Genomic DNA, 8,813 nt, shown 5'->3' with positions numbered 1-8,813 from the left:
ATTATTGGGAAATTTTTGTTACCTGCATTTTCTATTATTTTCTTTCAACTACATTTCTAGCAATATTTAGAACTTATTTTACTCTTTACTTTAAAAAGTTCTTATACTTTTATTTTCCTTACTAAACTTATTTAATTGTGTATGTTTTTTCAAGTCTGGCAAAGCTTTTATCCAATATCCTACTCCTTCTCCAGTCATCTTCCTTTTCCTTTCTTTCACATAACTATGTTTCTTTTCTATCTTACTCCTTTCCCTTAGTGACTCTCTGACAACATGAGGACAAACCTCCACATACTCCAAGACCACACATCTTTCATGCCTACACAACAAATACTGTATGGACAGTTTTATCAAGTTCTTCTGCCAGCTCAGGATGGACCTAGCTCCTTTGGACCAAGGATGTAGTAACATCTCTGTGCCTTGCTGGCTATCCATGAAAACACATTCCTAGACAAGCAAATTCCTGGGCTGCCTTTCCATTTCAGACTCCTTTCAAGTGAGTTTAAGTTTTCACACTGACTAGAGACTTGCAGTCTGGGCACCACTAAACCTGTCTCAATGTAGAGCAGGCTCATTACTGCCTCTTCTCACCTTGGGCCTTGCCTGCAACTTCAATCTTTCCTGTGCTTCTTTTCTTGATAAAGTGCATATTTGTAACAAATGCCTGCCCCTCTCATTTGCTTCTTTAATGTAGGATTGGGTAAAAGTTGTAGGCAACCATACCACAGCGAGAATGTTATCCTACCTTGAAATTTTGTCTGTCACATACATTAGTCCATTACTTAGAATTCAGTCTTATTCAAGGTCTCAGGACATGGGCCACATACAGCTAGATTATTTGCCAACATGCAACTAAAATGACATCTGTCTTAGTTCCCATTAGAATCATCATTCCTCTCTGTGAGCATTTCACTCAGCATTTTTGTTTTATATGCTCCAATTAGAATGACCCAGAGAACTCTACTTATAGTATTTGACATGCATTCTTGACAAAGTTTCAAACTCTCCACCATTCTTTTTGCCATTCCGTTTGCAAACACACACCATGATTAGGTAGCATCCTGTTTGGGTATCTGATCTCAGTTAACCTGCTCTAGATAATCTTTCACTGATATGCAAGAAGATTTGTTTCCATGATGATTCTAGATTCTATCAAGTTGACAATCAAAATTAACCACCATAAATCTCCAAAATATACACTGGAGAAAATATGTCCTCCTCAACCAAGGAATTTTGAAAACTAAATGTCCACATATAAAACAATGAAACTAGATCCATATTTTCTACCCTTTACAAGTTCAAAATAAAAATAATAGTTTGATGCAATATTCCAAATTCTAGAACTGTTAGAGAATACCCACAGGAAAATATTGAGATTTAGCAATTGACAGGTATTTTCAAAAAAACTAGTTCTAGTAACTAGGAATAATCCCCAGAGCTGACAAATGGAGTTGTGTGAAATTCAATGTTTCTGTACAGCAAATTAAAACATGAGCAGAGTGAACTTAGCCTACAGAATTTGAGAACATCTTTTCAATACCTATCATATATATCTACCATATATTATCTACCTATATCGATCATCTATCTTCTATCTATCCTTTGTATCTGTCATCTATATCTATCTACTATCTATCTATCCTCTACCTACTGTCTATTATCTATTTATCATCTAATCTATTATCTACTTACATATGTATCTAGCTATCTTCCTACCTACTTGTCTGTCTGTCTTGTCTTGTTTTGTCTGTCTGTCTGTCAGACTGTTCTGACTCTTGCTATGTACTGTAAGATAGATTCAAACATCTGAAAATCCTCTCATCTCTGCCATCAAATTACTGGGATTACAGATCTGTGTTATCATGTTCTCCTAAGGGATACATTAGTTTTAGAGATACATTTGAAAAGGTTGATAGAAAATGAAGAATTCACCATTGTGAATTTTTGGGCTAAATTGTATGTTCCAGGCAGGCATAAACCATGTAAGTTAAGAATGTGACAGATGCAGTTTGGTTGGAATATAAAATACATGGTAAAAGTTGAAAATAATAATGGTTAGATCAAGGAAAAAAACAAGACCAAAACTCAGGTCAAATGAAAGCTTATAAGAATAAAATACAGATACCTCCTTTTCCTCAAACATATTTGTATTTTATGATTCTTTTCCTATAGCAAAAGCAATAAATATTTTATGTGGAGTAGTACTCATGAGACAAAACAAAAAAACAAAAGAAAATAATTGCTTAAATCTTACGATGACTTTCTTGTGCTCTGGTTTGCTTGGAAACAAACTTAGTTTAAGTATAGTGTACTGGTACATGTCTTTAATTTCAGCACTGGAGAAGGGCTAAGTCAGGAGATTTTCTTGTGTTTAAAACCAGCCTGGGTTACACAGGAAATCTTAAAGTGTGTGTGTGTATGTGTGTGTGTGTGTGTGTGTGTGCGCGCGCGTGCGCGCACACGTGCGCATGTGTGTGGCTCTCTTTACATAAAGAAGGGATTATGTGACAGCCTATATTAAGGCAAAAATTTTTTAAAGAGATCAGTGTGAAATAAGAAGATGCATTCATGAAAAAGACTGTATATTGCCTTCACTGTGGGTACAGTCTAGTAGTCATAACCCTTTAAACCAGAGATTCTTAATCTTCTGAACGCTATGATCTTTCAATACAGTTTCTTTTTTTTTTTTTTTTTTTTGGTTTTTCGAGACAGGGTTTCTCTGTGTAGCCTTGGCTGTCCTGGAACTCGCTCTGTAGACCAGGCTGGCCTCGAACTCAGAAATCCGCCTGCCTCTGCCTCCCAAGTGCTGGGACTAAAGGCGTGCGCCACCACCGCCCGGCCAGTTTCTTATATTGTGGTGACCCTAACCATAAAATTACGTCATTGCTACTTTATAACTGTAACTTTGCTACTGTTATGAATCATAATGTGAATACCAATGCTTTCTGATGATCTTAGAAAGGATTACTTAACCTTCTTACCTTAGGGGTTTGGGCCCCACAGTAAACAATGGCTGATTTAAAAACTGTTTGGTTTTTAGTTTGGGATTTTGTTTCCTTAATGTAACATTTGGCTTGGGGTTGGCTTCTGTTGTTGCTGGTTTTCATTGTTGTTGTTGTTGCTTTTCTAGACATACTAAAACTTTGCAGTCAGTGCTCTTAACCGCTGAGCCATCTCTCCAGCCCGTACTTTTTTTTCTTAACTGCTTGAGCAATCCCTACAAGCCTGAAATAATCATTTAACATAATACATGGAGACTTTACTAGATAAAGCACTAAATAAAGTTTTTTGTTGTTGTTGTTTTGGTTTGTCTCTAATTCCTAAAATGACAGTGTCCCTAGAACAAAACTATACTTCAAAAATTTAATTTAAAAAAATTAAAATTGCCTTGAGGTGAAGAATATAAAAGCATGACAGTCATATTCACATGGGGCATGAATATGCAGACTGTCTCGAAGAAATGTTTTTCTGTTTGGAAACCTAAATTAGATATTTTGCAAGAAAATTCACAGTGGAATATATGACCGTCTGGGTATTCTGAAACACATAGGGCCATCATACATCATTAATCATGTGTCTAGAGAATGAATTATGTTAGCTAAGTAAAGACCTTGTCATAGTGGGCAACTGCCAAGGGGAAAAAGAAATATTCTTATTCATCAACTTGGAAGGATCATAAAAGGGCCGGAGAAGCATGATTAAAGATAATTGAAGAAGAAATGATATGACACAATGACTGAAATAAGTATTTTATAAAATTACAATAGCTTTAAAAGTTAACATTATGAAAGTTGATTTAAAACTGATTCAACCAAATATTTATGTAATCAAGCCCACTTCTCCTTTGAACATTCTTTTCCTTTTGTACATATTTTGTACATTTTCAATCCTTGCACATTTTGTATCTTGCTATTTTATACTTTCCCTTACCCTGTTTTCTTCTAAGTTTCTTATTTGTTTCAGTGAACTGCACATGTGTGGTCACATGACCTACATTGTTTGGCTTTGAGCTTGCCCTTCCCTACTAAGAAGGCTTTTGGGACCCCTAGAGTGTCCTGCTTCCCTGTGGAGGCCTCTGGGGCCCTCAAGAACAACCAGCTTAAAACACTGCCTCACCAGTCCCTTGCCTGTCAGGTTTGCCTGAGGTAGATGTGCATACTTTGAGATTAGTTTTAGGCTTTACACAGTTCTATAATTTTTAGAAGGACTGTGGAACTTGGTGATGAAGTGTTCATGTCCAGCTGCAGATGACAGGGTGAAGGCAGAGGCAAAACAAAATTACGTATCTAGAATGAGTGGGTAGATTGTCGAAAATAATAATAACAGCACCAGGAAATACAAGCTAGGGTAAACAGAAACACAGTTTTATATGTGCTAAGATACTAAAGCTATGATGAAATATACTTGTTCAATGAAAAGATGAGGGTATACGAAAAAGCTTAAACATAAGTAGGTGTCAGATTAGATTGAGAATTAAGATGTAAACCTCTGGTACCAATTTTTTATCTTTTAGCTATCTCTGTCCTTTTAGATGCTTCTAAAGTGACACAGTTGGGTCTATAATAATGCACTTGTATCTTGCCCTGTGTGTACATGTCCATGTACCAGCGTTATGTGTGTTATGCATGTGTATGGAGGACAGCACATAACCTTGCATGCTGTTACTCAGATGCCATCCATTGACTTTGTTTACATGCACTCTGGGGCCTTAACTCAGGTCCCCATTCCTTCATAGAAAGAATTTTATTGAGTGAGCCCAGTCCTTCTACAACAGCTTTTGCTCATAACAACTATTATTTTATCGCAATATTTTCCCACATCTTTATTTCTATTTACCTCAGATAAACTGATGACTGAGTACATACATTATTTCATCTGTGAGAGCTAATCTCAATTTTCAACTTGGAGAGATCAATAATCACTTGGGAGATGGGTCTGTGAGTATGTCTGTGGGAATTTACTTGATTATGTCAAATGAAGTGGAAAGAAACAGCCATCCACTATGTGTGGCACCACTCTCTAGGTTGGGACTCTGGTCTGTATAAGATAATATGAGCTGAGCACATTCGTTGCCCTCTGTTTCTCCTTCTTCTTCTTCTTCTTCTTCTTCTTCTTCTTCTTCTTCTTCTTCTTCTTCTTCTTCTTCTTCTTCTTCTTCTTCTTCTTCTTCTTCTTCTTCTTTTTTCTTTTTTGAGATAGGGTTTCTCTGTGTAACCCTGGCTGTCCTGGAACTCACTCTGTAGACCAGGCTGGCCTTAACTCAGAGATCTGCCTGTCTCTGCCTCCCAAGTGCTGGGATTAAAGGCATGCATCACCACTGCCCAGCTGCACTCTGTTTCTTAACTGTAGACTCAAGGTGATCACCTACCTCCAACTCCCACTGCTGTGACTCCCATTAAGGTTAACCATCAACTTCAAACTATGAGCCAAAACAAATCTTTTCCTTCTTAAGGTACTTTTGTTGGGATGTTTTATCATAATAATGGGGAAGGTAAACAAGACACACCCTTAGTACTTTTTAAGACAATGAATTTGTTATAATTACATACAGGAGCAGTGTGAGCAATTACTTAGAGGGACATAAATAACTCAAAGGCAGCTCCATCACTGCCAAATCCCACCCAGCAATGACTCATCAAAGCTGTATTATTGAAGTTCCTGTACAACTTGAAGTCCATTGAATCATTAAAAACTCTCTTCTCCCCAGCAGTTGTTTACAGCTTGTAAAACCTGAGGGGGAGGCCTTGGTGAGTCATGTAAGTTTGCTGAGCTTCCTGATCCCTATGAATTTCTTGTGTTTCATTAGCCTCCTGGGAGGAAATGTTTTTTCATACATTAAAAACAAAACAAAACAAAACAGCTACAAACAATATTGCCATAAAAGAGTATAAAGTTTGATTTATAAAAACATCTATAGAATAGTATCAGAGAAGCACAATTATAAAACAATAATTAATGTTCTCAGAGCTAGGATGTTTCTAAACATAAACCAGTAAAACTCACACCTATCTAATGGAACAGTGCTGCCAACCCCACATGTGTAATGTGCTGATACTTTTTAGAGTGGATTCCAAAGCTGTGTTTCTTTTGACCTGTTTTATTCTTAAAGAGCAGCATAAGAAATTTGAGAATCAAAATATTTCTTCACCATAGGTCATGTAGACAATACATGGTACATGGTATATGTCAGCTTTACCTCTTCACATCATCTAATCCATACTATGTGTTCACCATTTTGGTTCAACTATCCTTTATAAGTCTGTCCTTTGAAATTAGTCTAAGGTATTCCATTATTTTAATGTCATATGAAATTCTGAAATAATAAACATACATAGGTTTTTTAATATCTTTAAAATATTTTATTAGTTTTATACAGTAATTTTTTATCACATTCACCCCAACCTCTGCCCTCAACTCTTTCTAGATCTTTATCAACCTCTTTACCCACTTCAGTGTTGTATAGACTTTTCTTTTAATTTAATGACCATCCTACTTCTATTTGTGCTGTCTGTATACTTCTGCATGTGAGAGCACTGCTGAGCATATCTACTTACCAGAGATCACACAGTTAAAGGAAAATGGCTACTTCTTCCCCACAAATTATCAGCTGTGTATATCTCCTTAATTATGGGTGGGGATCATGAACCTCTTCTGTGTTGATTACTTTTCTGTTGCTGCAACCAAAAAAAAATGACTCATGGAAGACAGTTTATTTTAACTAATGGCTCCCCAGAAGACAGTGCCTTGCACAGAGAAGCAACATGGCAGCAAGTCACAGCACATAGAGGAGAAATCTGAAAGCTTACATCCTCAACTTCAATGATGAACAGAATGAACAAGAAGTAGGGAGCAGCTATAGATACCCAAAGTCTGGCCCCAGTAATGTGCTCCCTCCAACAAGTTGTAGCTCCCAAAGCTTCTGCCATCTTCCTGAATAGTGTCATCAACCAATGTCTGCCTATGGATGACTTCTCATTCAGATCACTACATCTTCCCATACCATACTGAAATGTTGACTGGCTTAATAGTGTGCAGATGTAGACAATCACAGTTGCTGTGAGCTAATGAGTGCAGAGTTCTGTCAAGTCCAGGTTATACTGTTCTGCTCTTGTCCTTACCAAGCTCCTTACTATCTTTCTATCCTTTCTTGATGGTCCCTGAGCCTTGGAGTATGAGTATGCTGTAGACATCCTGTTTGTTCATCAGCAATTCACACACACATATTCTCTAGGCTTTGACCACTCATCTATGACACAAAGAAATGTCTATGATGGCATCTGAAAGCAGCACTGAACTATCCATAGAGAGATATGACTTTATGGGACATTTTTATGCCATGCCTATTTAATAAAATAATAGTAGTAGGTTCATGCCTAGGCCCTGTGAGCTCCCAAATCATGGGTTCTTGACAAGATTTCAAATGTGTTTCCTTCTATGTAGCAGGCCTTAAGTCCAGTCAGAAGGTAGTTTATTGCTCTCATAACACCCATGCCACGATTACATTTCTTGGTACATCTTGTCAAGGCAGTCATTATTGAAGCCCATAGAATTTATAATGGCATAAGACTATTGATGATCTCCAGCTCTCAGAAGCCTGAAGAGCACATTCTAGTACTATGAAGACTAGCCAAAAGGGAAGAAACTTCTTGGTTAGTATCAACTTGACTTTTTTCCATGTTTTGTGACTGGTGTGGGGTATTCTCAGCAACAGGACCTTGGAGAAATATTTTAAAGGATGAAGCATTTTGAAATTAATTACAGAATAGCTCTGAAGATCAATCAAGCATATTTTATAAAATAGAAATTGGTGTTGTGAAAGTTTAATGTAAGTATTGCTGAATGACTAATTTTTTGGGTAGTCTAGAGAGACATGACCAAGGACACTACAGACATAGCATGTGACAAAACTTTAAAAACAGAAATAACAGAGTGTACCATTGCGATACAATGGAAAAATGTGACATTGGAAGTCATTTTAGTTAAATGTTAAGGACATGTTGAGTAAGAGCCATGTGTGTGCTTCTGTATTCAATCTCAAAGCTTACTGTTGGGGTTTCATTGTCACAGTGACTTCTTCTGACAAACCATTTCTTCCATCTGGTTCATTTCTGCAAATAATAACCAGATATGCACTTAATATTTTCTCATGTCTAGTATTGTCTGTTATTAATAACTTTTCTGCTTTTGCCCCGAACAGAATAAGTAAATTTTGTCCTTGAGGCATGTGTAGTCTCAATGTGGAGTTAGAATAAACCATTAAGTATGATAGATCTTCAAAATATCAAGTATGATCACCAGAATTATCTATTTTTGTAAAGATCCCCAAAGAACATTAAAGGTCATATATTTCAGTCTTTTGATTGTCCACCTCTAACCATCAACTCATTTCCAATAATTAACCCATACTCTATAATCTTCATCTTTAGTGTGATTTAGTCAAGGTTAATATTAAATATGCACCAATATCTTAGGTAGTGCGGCTCATCCATCTTGAGATTATCCCAATTTCTAACTCTAAAGTCCTTTTTTTTTTTTCTTCAGGGAATGTTATATTTTTGTCAAAAGAGAGTGATTCCATGAGGCATGGAATGTCTTAATGAGAAAGCGTCCCTTCTGTCATCTGAGGAAATGGCATTCTTTAGTACATAGTCCTGGTTCTGTATTGAAGAAGCTTCCTCTAAAGACGTATTTCTGAGACTTTACTGAGCCCGAAGGAGGAAGCTTCTTTTTTTTTTATTTTTTTATTTTATTTTTTTATTTTTTTATTTTAGATATTTTCTTTATTTACATGCGAATTTCTCCATTCCCAGTTT

The sequence above is a fragment of the Mastomys coucha genome, unplaced genomic scaffold (assembly GCF_008632895.1).
Source record: "Mastomys coucha isolate ucsf_1 unplaced genomic scaffold, UCSF_Mcou_1 pScaffold8, whole genome shotgun sequence".
Lineage (NCBI taxonomy): Eukaryota > Metazoa > Chordata > Mammalia > Rodentia > Muridae > Mastomys > Mastomys coucha.
Note: the sequence above shows the minus strand (reverse complement) of the source record.